The following is a 13,606-nucleotide window of genomic DNA, read 5'->3' on the forward strand; positions in this document are numbered from 1 at the left end:
GTACCACATGAATTCTGCATTGGGGGAGGAAGGACCTGAGCTTTTGATTTCTGAAGGATATTGCTTTGATAAATAAAGAAAATATTTAACTACTGCAGGAAAGTGTGGAGATTTGCTCTTTGGCATTCTGGAGAACTTGTGGTCCTGAAGTCTGTACAATTACTGAGGAAGCAATGGGCACATGGCCATGATTCCCCTGCAGTGGTGCCCATGTCCCACGTGCCCATCTGAAGCAGTGCCTGTGTCCCACGGGGCAGTGCCCACTTCCCATGGGCCCACATTCCCCATGTCCCACCCACAGGGGTGCATCCTCTGGTGGCTCACCTGGAAGTGAAGCACTGCTGCTTCCTGGGGCTGGGGAGCAATAATTAACACTAATTAACAAGGAAAACTGGTGATGAAGTGCTTCAAGCCCTGCTGAGCTCAGACATCTCTCCCATCCACAGTGCAGCCTCTCACAGGAGCTTTGGGGGGTGCCTGGGCAGCAGAGCAGCCATCCCTGGCTGGGCAGTCTCCAGTCCTTCTGGATGTTGCCACATGAGCCTCTGGATGAGTCTTGCCCTGTGCATGGCTGGCAGGAGGTTCTGCCAGAGCCACAGGAGCTGTGGCTGGTCTGTGCTGGGCTGGGCCCTGGGTGGGTGACAACAGCCAGCACAGCAAGCCTGGATTGGTTTGCTGGTGGATTCATCCTCCCGTAGCCCCTTGCCACAGGCAGGCTCTGTGGTGATGCTGCCACAGAGTCACCGCAGCCCCTCTGCACGCTCTGGCTGCTGAGAAAGGCCCCACTTTAAACTCTCTTTGGGCAGTCTTTAAAATGCTGAATGTTCAAACTAAGTTCTTGTGATTGAATATTTATTGTTGAACTCAGCATGAAATGTAAAACAAAGCCTAAAACTAAGGATGCTTTTGATTTTAGTGTAAATGCTGACAGTATTTTTAATTTATACAGTATTTTAGTAGTGAATGCTTAAAATTATTCTAGTGTTTTGTGTCCTCAGCTGTTCTTCTCTCTAGTGTGGTTAGCCCTAGAGTCTGTGTTGGAATGAGTAACATGCAGAGATCAGTGACTTATGACAAGCTCAGCCTAGAGAGGTTTAAGACACGTTAGTTTAGGATTTTCTGGCAGTGCCAGGGGTCAGAGCCGCTTTATGGACCCGTTACACGTCAGAACAATGGCTGAGGCGTTCCTTGGTGCTCACAAGACTGTAAAGGGGTCAACTTTCACCTGGCTGGAGCCTGCCAAGATCCCCAGTTTGAGTCCATTCTGCCATTGGAAAATCGTTCATTCTCATGGATAAGTCAGAATTAATGTTGTGTGGCGGTGAGAGTGCGGCTCACTGCAGGGTCAGTGAGGTGCTGGCTGGGGCTGCTGGCCATGACCTTGGCACAGACTGCCAGGGCCAGTGCTGCTGCCAAGGCACAGCTGTCAATGTCTCCTGTGCTCTGCAGCAGTATCAAGAAATACAAATATACAGGACTTGGGCAAACTCAAAAATCCACAAAATCCCTTTTGGTCTCTTTAACAGTCACATCAACATTTCTTTAATGTAAAATGTCCACGGGGCTTTGCTGCCTCCACAGTGAAGTGCATTCCAAACAGTAACTGCAATAAGTAGTAAAAAGAATTATAAGGCATGGGGGCAGAGCTGGGCTCCTGCTCTGCTGCAGCAAAGGCACTGCTGGCTGCAGCTCTGGAGTCTGGCACTGATGCACTTGCACTGCACAACCATCACTTTCTCAAATAGATATGTCACTTAAATTTTCCTTAATTAAAATTTCAGCCATTCCTGCCTCTTCACATGCCCCTCTGCACATGTGTCTGACCGTGAGCGCTGCCATGTTTGGAGCTGTGTGGTGGCTGCTGTCAGAACCCAGGAACGCAGCCTCAGGAGCAGAACCCCGCACAGGCAAACTTGGCAGAACCTGGGCAGTGTCTGGAGCAGCATTAGGAATCTGGGACTGGGAGCTGACTGTACTTGCCTTCCCAGGAGGACAAATCAGGGCCTCGATTGCCCGGTTTGCAATTTTAGAAAAACCTTTAATAAATGTACAGCCTAAGTGTCATTGTTCTTTTCTCCATTCTGGATTGTTTTTCAGAAAACGAGATCAGTTTAGGAAATTTAAATCTCTGCTAAAATAGAAATTCTATCTAGAGAAGTCCCTCTGTGCTTCCATTCTTAGTATAAACCAAATTTTTTTACTTCTGTTGTTGAAATTGCATTACTAAAGAACATGAAGTTTCTTTAGTGTTGCTTGATGTTTTTTGTCTGGTTTTGAATGGAAATTGGGATTATGTGACCATCTGGTAGCTGTAACACTTGTCAGTTCATTTAAGTTAATGTTTTAGTTTCTTATTTATTATTGCAAAGTTTATTGCTTTGTTAGGAATAATACCCAAATTTGTGATGCTGAGAAGGTAAAGCTGCAGCATGAGCCCACCTGGAATCCTTGTTGTGGGAAAAATGCACCAGGAGCAACCACGGACGGGCAGGTTCACCAGCACTCCAGTGCTCTGTCTGCTTGTGTGTCTATTTGTGTGTCTCATGATTTTCAGGTTGTTTTTCGTATCCTGACACAACTGAAAAGTCAGCCTTTTTCAGAAAAGTGTAGAGTCTAATGAGCACAGTGTGTTTGAAAACCTCAGCTGTTCCCAGGACACAGGTGAGTGATGCAAACATGGCACAAGCAGGTGACACGTGGAGATGGGCATCTTGGAAAGAAAACATCAGAGGACTCACACAGTGACTGGGGTGGGCAATTCACAGGGCCAGGGAGCTGGAGATGTGTGCAAAGCACCCTGTTCTTCACTCGGTGCCACTGAGCTTCAGTTCACTAAGAAAGCACCTGGAAAAATTACCCAGAAATAGATGACCTTTCAAAAGGCCTCTAATATACAATTACCTGGTGTTCACTGAAGTGGTTCACGTGCTTCCCACTCTAAATGATTTTCTAGGTTCACCCATGTGTGAAAAGGGGTCTGATTTTATGGAGGAGGGCAGTGGAGGAAAGAAACTTCAGAAAGGAGAAAAACACGCCAGGGAATGTTACTGGTTGTTTGCTTCAAGGGAAGAAAAGGGCAAATAGATGCAGCCACCTCAAAGTCACCTTTTGACTTTGAACTTTAAAAGAAAGGAGCATGGGAGAACTGTGAGGTATTGACAGCACTTGACAGAAGCTGTTCCATGGAGATAGGTAGGAAATTTAGGATCCAGTGGAATTTGCTTTCTTAGCCAGATGACAAGTTCTTTTTTCCCCCACAGTACAACAAAATTATTACAACTGCTGTTTTCCTTACTGCCTTTTCTTTCCTTCTGCCCTGGGTCATCTGGCACAGGAGATCCCTTGCCTGTGTGGCCACCAGTGCTCACACCAGGGCTGCCCATGCCCCCTCTGCAGAGTTTCAGCTCTGGTCCTGGACCAAAGCAAGCGACCTGTCTGGGGCTGCAATCTATAGTGGGCTTTAGGCAAAATGCTTTTCTAAGGAAGTTATTTCTATGGTTGGAACAAAAGTGCCTCTCCCCTGCACCTTTCCAGTGGCAGCTGTGCCCAGGTGCACACAGCAGTCTGGCTTCAATAGTTCAGTGTTCTCTTCACTGCCCTGTCCCCCAGCAACACAGGGGGAAGGGGGCAGAGACCACCCCCACGTGGGAAAGGAGCAGCGCTCAAAAACCCAAAGACTTCTTGAAACCAGGGAATGGCATTCCCACATATGATGAGAGAGCACACTGGGCAATAGAAACTATGTTTGTATGGAAGAAAATTATTTTAAATAACCTTGGAATGTAAAGATTTTCATGAACAAAAGCATATGACAGTCCCCTCTCCCATCTGCATTATCTGACAAAACAGAGTCCCTGAGACAGGTCAGACAGAAAACGAGCATCAACGTGGCACTTGTAGCACTGAAGCACTTTTCATTTGGTCAAGTATCGAAGCATCTTTGTGGGGGAAAAAATCCAAAGTTGAGCTTTGGATCCAAAGCATTAGACTTGCAATTCCACAGAATTTTGTGACTTTGGAAATGTTCTGTTGTTTTTCAGTATGAGTTTATGAACCTGGAATGAAATTGTCCTTTGAGGACAAAACAAAATAGATGAAAAATAAAGGCTCATGTCAGGTCTGGAGACCAAGGGGGTCCTGAGCCATGGTTTCTTTTCCATCAGGTTCAGGAGCAACTTTGAGAAGGATTTGCTGCAGTTGAGGGAGACAGAAAAAAAAAATCATATTAAAAATAAAAGAAGAACCCTGAATAAGATTTTTCAAAAAGCCATTTATGTCTTCTATAAGGCATCCAGATGCAAAAGTGAATGGTGAGTCAGGAGTGCACTCAGGCACATGGTTCCAGCAGCAGCTCCCAGGCTCCTCTGACTGTGGCTCTGCTGGAAGGCAGACCAACTTGAGCTCACAGCAGCATAATTGTGGGATGATGTGGAGCTCCTCATGCTTCTGCCTCCTCCTTTTGGAGGCCACACAAAGTGCACATGTTGTGTTCCTGAATTCATGCCTCTTCTGGCGATCTGTTTGCCTGATCCATAAATTTCTGTGTCCATCTCCAGGGCCCAGAGCTCTGCCAAGCTGCAGCAGCTTGCTGAGACCGTGGGCAGGTGCCTCAGCTCCCCGCAGCGACTGCGCCGAGGGTCAGGAGTGCAGCCACACACAGCTGCACTGCCCGTGCTCTGAGGGCACTGTGCTGAGGAGCTGACCATGGCAGCGAGACTGAAAGATGTGAGAGTTCTCCTGCAGCCTGCTTTTAACTCTCTGTGGCCCTGTTTGAGAACGAGCTGTAGTCACTACATGCCTTTAGCTTGAACTTGTACTTCATCAGTCTGGGAGGAAGAATGGAAGAAATGTTCTGAGAGAAAATTCCATTTATGTCTTCTACCACCTGCTAATGGCATATGTGAGCTGCTGCATGCCAGTAGCTGATGGCAAAGATAACATCAGTGTGGAGAAAATTGTGCAGTGCTGAAAATGAGACTCATGTTCCAGATGACCCGATAGTTCAGTGCCTGCTGGGGCCAGGTGCGGGGCTGAGCTCTGCTCAACACTCATTGCTGAAAATGAGACTCATGTTCCAGATGACCCGATAGTTCAGCTGGGGCCAGGTGTGGGGCTGAGCTCTGCTCAACACTCACACAGACACACAGTGTGATGGCCTTGCTGGAATCCCAGAAATCAAATTTTTTAGGGCAGGCAAAAGGACAAAAGCTGAAAAGCTTCTCTTCACATCCAGCCCCAAATCAGGTTTTGCTGCCTATACCTCCAGCCTAGTTAGTATGAGCCAGGGTGAGGGAGGCTGACAGGTGGGAGCAGCTGCCAAAATGCCTGGTGAAGCTGCTGGTCTGAAAACTGACTTAATGGCAGAGTAGACATATTGGGCAGCTCTTCAGAAGTAAACATCCATTGACAGTACAATCATAGAAATATTTGAGGCACTCAACAGCAAAATCCTTGTTGCTTTTCACCCTCGTGCCACCTGGAGTTTTTGCTCAGTGAGGGAATTCATGGTGTTTTGTGTGAACCGAGAGGTAATCTACTTAAATAGCCCTAATTATGTTTAGAGAAGGCTGGTCCCTGAGCTAGGATCTGTGAATAAACATATTGACACAGGTGACCACCTGATCTATGCATATGGATCTAAAAAAAGCCACTTTGCTAAGTTTAAATACCTCAAAGTGAAGCTGAACAGACACCAGACGCCAGCAGCTGTGCCTGCCCAAAGCAGCAGGGCAAGGGGCTCAGCAGGGCAGTGTGGCCACAGCACGTCCTGCCTGCCTCAGGTGTCCTCCTGAGGGACCAGGGCCTTTAAATACCAGCCTTTAAATACCCTGTGGACAGACAAAGGTAAAGGGACTGGGCCCCCTAAATGGGGGATGGACAAGCCCGGAGGCTTACCTTGCTTAATCCTTGGGCAAACATGCTCAGTGTCTGCTGAGTCCAGCAGCTGATCCCACCTGTGCCAGCACTGCCCTGCACAGCTGGCCCGGGGCTCCCAGGGGACAGAGAGCACCTGCCCCCAGCCTGGAGTTCCCTGGGAATGGAGAGAGCCCCCTCCCCGCCTGGAGTTCCCAGGGGACAGTGGGCTTCCAGCTTGGCAGTGGCCCTTAGCAGTCAGAAATTTTGGAAGAGAAAGTCTGTGAGAGAGAAGACAAATGTGAAGCTGTTGAACATGTTCAGCCCTTCAGTGCAGGGCTTGAAGAGCTCCCAGTGACAGCTGAGATAAGGCCAGCCTGCTGGTGAGCCCCAAGCTGCCCCTGCCCCAACAGCCTCCTCCTCCTCCTGCAGTGAGCACCCAGCTGCACCCCCCCGTTAACCGTGTCTAGAGTCAGCACAGCTTAACAGCACAGAATTATAACACCCTATGACATGGAAATGGGTCAGAAACAAACTCTGTGTCTTTCTGTATTAACACAGGTGCCACTCCTGGCTTGGAGGGTTTCACAGCCCTGAGATTTTGCTGCTTATGACTTGAAGCAACCAGCATCACCTCGGGTTATAGGCAGAAAAGTTGCATTGAACCACATTGCCTCTCTGCTAGACAAACTGCAGAAAGATAACTCACTCCCAGAACGTCAGGGTTTTCTGGGCACCTTCCAAACAATCGCTGCATTTCATGCTTCAATGCCTATCAGTGAATTTCCAGTACAAAATGTGAACAGAGACAACCAGAAATCAACGTCTGGTGTTCCCTTTGCACCTCCCCAGAAGGGAGGGCTGTTGGCATCATATCTTCAATCCCACAGCCCCAGAAGACACAGGTCAGTGACAAGAGAGGTGAAAGAATAAGGCCTGAGGTCAGTAGATGCCTGGTACAGCCACTGAAGCTGCCTGCTTCCCGGAGCTGAGGCTGCTGCTCTTAGGGAAACAAAACTCCTGCCTGGTAGTAAACATCTTCAGTTACCACACAGAAAAATTTAAAAAGCCAACCAACAATCACCTGGCCAAGTGTTTAGGGTGGAAAAATATCAAAAATCAAGATGAGATGGACATGGCATGTCTCCTGCCTGGAATTCCTGGGAATGTTTGTGGGTGGCATGCCTGGTCGTGCCGTGCTGGCTGGACACAGGGCCAGGACCGTGCTGTTCACCCAGCAGCCTGATCCCCATCCTTCCTTTGCTGAAGGGGATGCAGGTGAGGCCTGGGTGGGACAGCTGCCAGCTGTTAGGAAAGATCACTTATGCCCACAGGTCACTTCCCCAGCAAGGTGTGCATTGTTCCAGGGGTGCTAGAGCACTCCCCAGTGGCATGGGACCTCAAGGGGGTTAAGAAAGCCCTTGGAGCAGATAAGGTGAATGGCACCAAACTTTCTGGGGAAATGCATGTTGGTGAATGTTGCCCACCCGTAATTCAGAGCCACTCTTTGCAGTGAGGCAGTGCGGGCAGGCAGAGCAGTGTTCCTGCCAGGATGGTGCAGGTCCCTTTGCTCTGCTACAGCTAAAGCCCATAACATGGAGAAGAGAACCTCAGCTGCAGGGCTGAGCAGGCAGGGTCAGATCCTGCCACAATTTTGACTCACAACTAGACAGACTCCGTGCTTTCCAAGTTGCAGAACTTAAGCTTTTTGCATTTCAGCTCTGCAAATGCTAGTCAGTGGTTTTGCCACTTTTCATCTTTTAAACCTCTTGGGTTTATCCATGCTCCGTCCAGAGTTCCGCCCATTAAACTCTAATTTTTCTGCCTTTCCGCACTTGTAAGTGGAGGAGGTCACCTTCAGAGAGGCTGGTTCAGAGAACAGTGGTAGTAGCCATGGAGTGCCCTATTCAGTGAAGTCTCAAATGAAAGATTGAATGGCTCTGAAAAGCATGACAAAGTCTTTGAAAATTAAGATAATACCAGTGCAGGCCCATACCTGCTGCTGAAGAGCATTTCCAAGTGCTGCTGCTGAAGAGCATTTCTATGCCAGGAACCTGCAGCAGCTGCTGTGGATGCAGATCCATCCTTCAGCTGATCCTACAGCATGGGTTCTGGACTCCTCCAGTTCTTGGACTCCTTCACCTCTGCATCACCAGGGTTTCTTCAGCATGGTCATTAACAGCTCACACATACCTGCCACACCTTCCAGCACACGCCTCTGCATTCCTCACTCTGCTCCAAGACATGCTTTGTTCATGGACTGAGCTCTGGGAGCTCCCACTCACCGTGTGATTCACATGGCATCAGCTTATATGAAGTGCTGGCAAGTTGGTCATGATGGGTTTAGCCCTAGCCCTGTCCTTGAAAGAGCAGATCCTGTCACCTAACCAGTACTTTTTGGAGGTATTTTACAATTTGTATAAAGAAAAAATCTGCTGGAAAAATCTGTTGTGACAATCTCTGGACCTCAGTACACATAGAAATCCAGCAGTGTCCCTTGTTTGACATGCTTTTGTCTGTTCTATAACCTGTGACCAGAGTTCACAAGCTTTCTCCCAGCCTGTGCTCAGCTAATAAAGCTTTTCCTGCCATCTATCACATTTGCCAAGTCTCCAGTCCCTGGGTGCTGCCGGTGTTTGCAGCTCTCGGAGCTGTTGGGACGGACAGCTCTGTGTGCAGGGATGGATGCAGTACCTGGGAGCTCTGATGGAACAGGCTGAGGGCCCCAGCCCCCGACCCGGCAGGGTGCCTGGGCTCTGAGCTGGCACAGGCCGGATGGAAAATGATCCCCTCTCCCCCGTTCTCATCGTTGTTGTTACACAGCACAGCAAATCGAGACCTCAGACCAGCACAACTCCTATTGTTGCTTGTTCTGCAGTCTAGGGGAAAAACAGGAGCCCCAGCTCCTCGTTTCCACCCGAGTGGGAACCAGTAGTGTTTGGCAGACCAGTGGCTGGTTTCTAGACTTGGCCAAGGGAAAGATCTGAGTCCTTGCTTAATACTAAAAACCTCAGCTTAGGCTGATTTCATTTTCCATTTTTTATTCTACTCTCAAATCTTATGTCTTTGTTTTCAGTTTAACAGTTTATTTTTAAGGTTTACATAGCATCATCTGCTTCTCAAATAGCTCTGTCCTTTAGCTAGACTTACGAGCTGCACTTTATAAGTGGACACTCTGTGATCATCACAAAAATCTCTCCTTCTGGTATTTTTGCTAGCATCAGTCCCCAGAACATGGGCCTTAATGAAGGGAACGTATTCCCTACTGATGTGCCAGACAAAAGTTCATGGCTTTGTCTTGCTGAAAATGAAGTCTTGATTATTCATGCAGTTCCCAATTAGTCATTCCACACCCTTGAATTATTTCTGACAGATGTGAAATGCCTTCTGCTGAATTCCTACTCCAAGGAACCTTCTGCATGACTGGTTTATCAGTGTATGCAAGCAGACTCATGATTTACAATGCTTCATCATCATGGCATGTGTAACACTGAACACCATGACTAGGGAAACCAGACCCACCTATTTTTGGTCATAGGTTCAGAACCTCCAAAATCTGCCAGCAGCTGCACAAGAGGTGCTCACACAGGGCTGGTGTGTGCACAGGGAAACCCAGTTTACATTGAGGATCTCAACAATGGGTCTGAGGGCATATGAATTCGCTCTCAGGGGTGATATGGAGACAAGTGCTCACCTGAAGGCCCATTTCTGTCACTTTTCACTTTCTTGCTTTCTCTTTGCTGCCAGGAGTGCTTTTCCCACTGGCTACATGCTCAGCTGAGGTGCAAGTCACGCCTGGTTCCTGTTCCTGAGCAAGCCATGGAGACCAGAGCTGCCCAGCAGGGAGGGAAAGCCCAGCTTGGTGCCCTTGCCTGCTGCTGGAAGTGCTCTCTGCTGTGTTTCCCTGCGAGGGAGTTAGTGCACATCTCTCCACACATCGTCAGAGGCACACAGAAACTCTCATCCCCGGCCTGCAGAACACAGGTGAAGGCTGTTTCCCAAAGGCTCTAAGGCTTCTCCTAAAATCAGGGGTCCCCAGAATATGTTTATTTTCTCCTACAAAGAAAAGGTCTTTCAGGGAACCTTCTCTGAACAAGAACCTCCTCCAAAGCAGGAGGGCAGCTGCAGAGAGGGTGCCGTGGGGTACAGGCAGCTCAGAGCTGCTGCTCTCAGCTGCACCCACAGCGCCCCACGGGCAGGAGCTCAGCTCCCCTGCTGCCTCTGGGACAGCCTAACACACGGGCTTAGTCTGCTGTGACAGAATCGCTGCCCTGCACGTGCCATGCGTGTACCTCACAGGAAACGGAGAGATTCCTTGCCAAAGGGAGCTCTGAGCTCCCCGTGCAAAGCCCCAGCAGCCATCCCTGCTGGCACACCTGCAGTGGAAGGGCTGACTTGCTCTCACTGCTGCATTTCAGCAGCATTCCTGAGCAGGTGGCCAGGCCTGGCTCCATGTGAGGTTAAAGACATTACCTCTGCAATGGCAGATTTTAGGCTGGGATTCTACATTTTTCTCCTGCAGAGGTCTCTGTCACTGCAAAACAAAATAATAGCACCCAAAGCCATGTTAAGTCATTGTAGTGATTCCAAAATCCTTTATTCCCCTGGCTAATTAAAAAAGTTCCAAGCTCGATTCCAGGTCTTACAACTGTGAATTTTGTATTTGCAGTGGTGAAATTCCCCTCTTCTTTTTATCCACAGATGGTCATGATTATATGTTTTTGTTCAATAATTAATCATTCTTGTGTCATGTTGACTTGGTTTGGGGATTTAAATTGCATGCCTCACTGAAGGGAATCTGTAATTGAGATACAAATCTGAGCACCTGTGAAAGACTTCAAGTTTTGTGTTCATGCCTAAGTATAAATTCTTAAATGTATGTTTTACTACTTTAAAAGCATCTACACAGGATGTCAGTGGAAGCTGATCTGTCATCACTCTGTTGTCAGCAGACCCACTGGGTTCTGACAGCTGAACAGAGGCCATTAATTGAAACTGCTGGGTTTTGTCAGACCCGTGACATGCTCCCTAGATAATTCAGTCTTATGCATTTCAAGCGTTTGCAGCAGGAGCAAGACTAAATCTTTCAATTTCCCTGCTCCATTCTATGCCTCTGTTTCTAAGAAAGAGGATTTATTCCTGCAGCAATAACCCTTGCATTTTGAAGTGAGGGTGTTGGTGTAACTTGGTTCTGCATTGAGAAGTGCCAGGGTTTGTGATGACTCCTCAGAGGGAAGCTGTGCAAAGGTTCTGGCAGTGACTCCCCACCCTCAGGAAGGTTACAGGGGATAATGCCACAAGCTTTGCAGGAATAAAGAGCTTTTTCTGACTGTTCTAAGAAGGTTCTTTGCTAGAATAAGCAAACAAGAAGTGGACCTGACTTCAGGTCCCTCTGCTCCCACAGCTATCCTCACTGGAGTTGGCAACTGCTCCTGGGGAGATATGGCTCTCAGCCAGTCATCCTTAAAGGAGAAGTGTTAGTTTTGCATGTAACTATGACCTATTTTAAAATTTTTGCTCTATATACAAATTCACTCTTTATAACACATCCATGGAATGCATATGATGGAGAGCCAGTGGTCAGCCCTTAGACTCATGTTTAGAAAACACCACCTTTGTTTGTTTTACATGTTTATAATTGTCTCTGGCTATATCATCGTTTGTGAATTTCCACAGTAGCTTTCAAAGTGATGTTGGTTTGTCTGGATAGTAACATTGCTAAAAGGCACTTAAAATGTCAAATACAAGAACAGTTGTTTGCTTCTTCTTGCTACTACAACCTACCACAGATGTAAATCATGACCCATATTGCTACAGCTTCTGGAATCAAAGTAAAGCCAAACAATATATAGCCCAGCACAGATATATTCCCTAATGACACACAAGTGTGGTGCTCCAGCCCCCCCTTTTATAGGAGAAAAGGAGGATATATGATGAGAGGTTAGTGCCAACTTCTCACTTCCTCGGTGGTGACTGCAGTTTTGTATGGGACAATCTGCTCCTTCCATGCATTGCTCAGAGGTGGATCCTGTTCAGAAACCCCTTCTCTGCCCCCGTGCAGCAGAGGGCTATGCCACCTTCACGTGGAACCATGTTCAACTGGAATGTCACAGATTTGCCTCTGGGGCCAGCCTGAGCTGCAACGGAGCACGGAGAAGACAGGTTTCAGGTAAGACAGCAGATGCAGTTTGCACACTTGTGAGCTTTGCTGACAGCAGACTTGCATGTGGAAGTCACACCAGTAATGAATATGTTCCAAAGGGAATTAATGAGGCACCTTCCATGTGGGCTCCCACGCCTGCAGGGAGGTATGCAGCTGTGGAGGTGGGCATCTGGTGTCTCAATGCCCAAGAGGATTTCCCCACAGCTCACCTGGACTCAGGTGGTGTGCTTAGAGACTGTTGCCCATCACACTGTAGCCTCTGAGGCACTGTCTGCACAAACTAGCACAGTAGCCAGGTCCCTTCTCATGGGCCTGCCCAGGGAATGAGGACTCTGGGCCTCCTTGGGGCCATCTCTCACCTCAGCCTACCTGAGGAGTTTGCTTTTGTGCTTCCTGGAATGGTGGCATCTCACAGGAGCACTTGTCTTTGGCTCATGCACGGCACGGTGCAGTGTGAGGAATAAGCATAATGCTGAATTACAAGGTGGAGGAGCATCTGCCAACGTCAGCAGATCGATGAGGTCAGCAAGTTTACATTCCTCCAGGTCAGAGAGCAGAACAAGCATGGTCTTATCCCGGTGCCAGTTCCTGCACATTGCAGTCACCGCCAGGCATGGCCCTGCTCTGGGAAGGGACGGAGAACAAACTGCAGGGAACAAACAGGCACAGGCAGCTCCAGGTAAGAATGCAGAGAGCAAGCACGCTGGTTTTCCCACAGCATGAAACAGCCAGGCTCGCAGCATGTACTGCCAAAAACATAAATGTTCCCTAGGGAAACAAGACTGTATTTGGGGGACTGCAAGATCTCAGTGCCCATCCTCACTGGTGTCTGCTCCCCTGGGGAGCAGAAGAGGAATTCTGTTTAAAGTAATGGATCCAGTCTGGTGTCCAACCCTGTCAGGCCATGAGAGAGAGGACGGCATAACAGAGGAATTGCATTTTCCTTCTCCTTACTTGTTATTCTGTGTGGTCATGTATTAATTCTTAAACTCAACTCTTAATTATTTTTATAACCCTTACTAATGTCACTCTGAATATTACTGTTATCCTTATAAATATACAACCCCCTTTCTCTAGAAATTTTAGCCATCCAGCTAACATGCCCTATGACTTTGAAATCAGTACAGAAAATTTATCAACAGAACTGAAAATTAAATTAAATTTAGGATAAAAGCCATATCATATCACCCTCAAGGCTTATAAATTTAGTCTTGTCCAAGATATAAATGCATGTCCCCAAAATGAATATAATTCTAAAAATTTCTTATGTTTGTTAGACAGAAGCAGACAGTTTTAGAGGCATACGTATGTGTGCAAAAACAGTTATGGTTACAAAGGTACATCCTGGATTACAGAAAACAAATGTCATGTCATAGAGATTTCTGGGAATTGCTCAGGATTGGCATGGGTCAAGCATAACTTTAAATGCTGTTCCTTAGGCAATATCCAAAGGATCAGACTCCACATTGAACACCTTTGCTCACTGTAAATGACGCAGTATCTAGATAAGTTCTGAATACATAATAGCCAGATGTTTATAGCCATGGCCAAACCCTAACACCTACAGGTGGCTGCAGCTATTGGGTATCA

The 13,606-nt window shown here is 47.6% G+C and overlaps 1 long non-coding RNA gene across 1 annotated transcript in view; it reads left to right on the plus strand.

The window, feature by feature from the left end:
• LOC121353707 overlaps nucleotides 1-13,606 on the plus strand; it is a 58,437-nt gene that overhangs the window by 35,619 nt on the left and 9,212 nt on the right. The window contains exons 8-11 of the long non-coding RNA XR_005955181.1: nucleotides 2,386-5,022; nucleotides 5,106-6,758; nucleotides 9,601-12,022; nucleotides 12,562-12,695. This is a non-coding gene — a long non-coding RNA (uncharacterized LOC121353707). The remainder of the gene's footprint in view (nucleotides 1-2,385; nucleotides 5,023-5,105; nucleotides 6,759-9,600; nucleotides 12,023-12,561; nucleotides 12,696-13,606) is intronic.

The sequence above is a fragment of the Pyrgilauda ruficollis genome, unplaced genomic scaffold (assembly GCF_017590135.1).
Source record: "Pyrgilauda ruficollis isolate IOZ18807 unplaced genomic scaffold, ASM1759013v1 scaffold21, whole genome shotgun sequence".
Classification (NCBI taxonomy): Eukaryota; Metazoa; Chordata; class Aves; order Passeriformes; family Passeridae; genus Pyrgilauda; species Pyrgilauda ruficollis.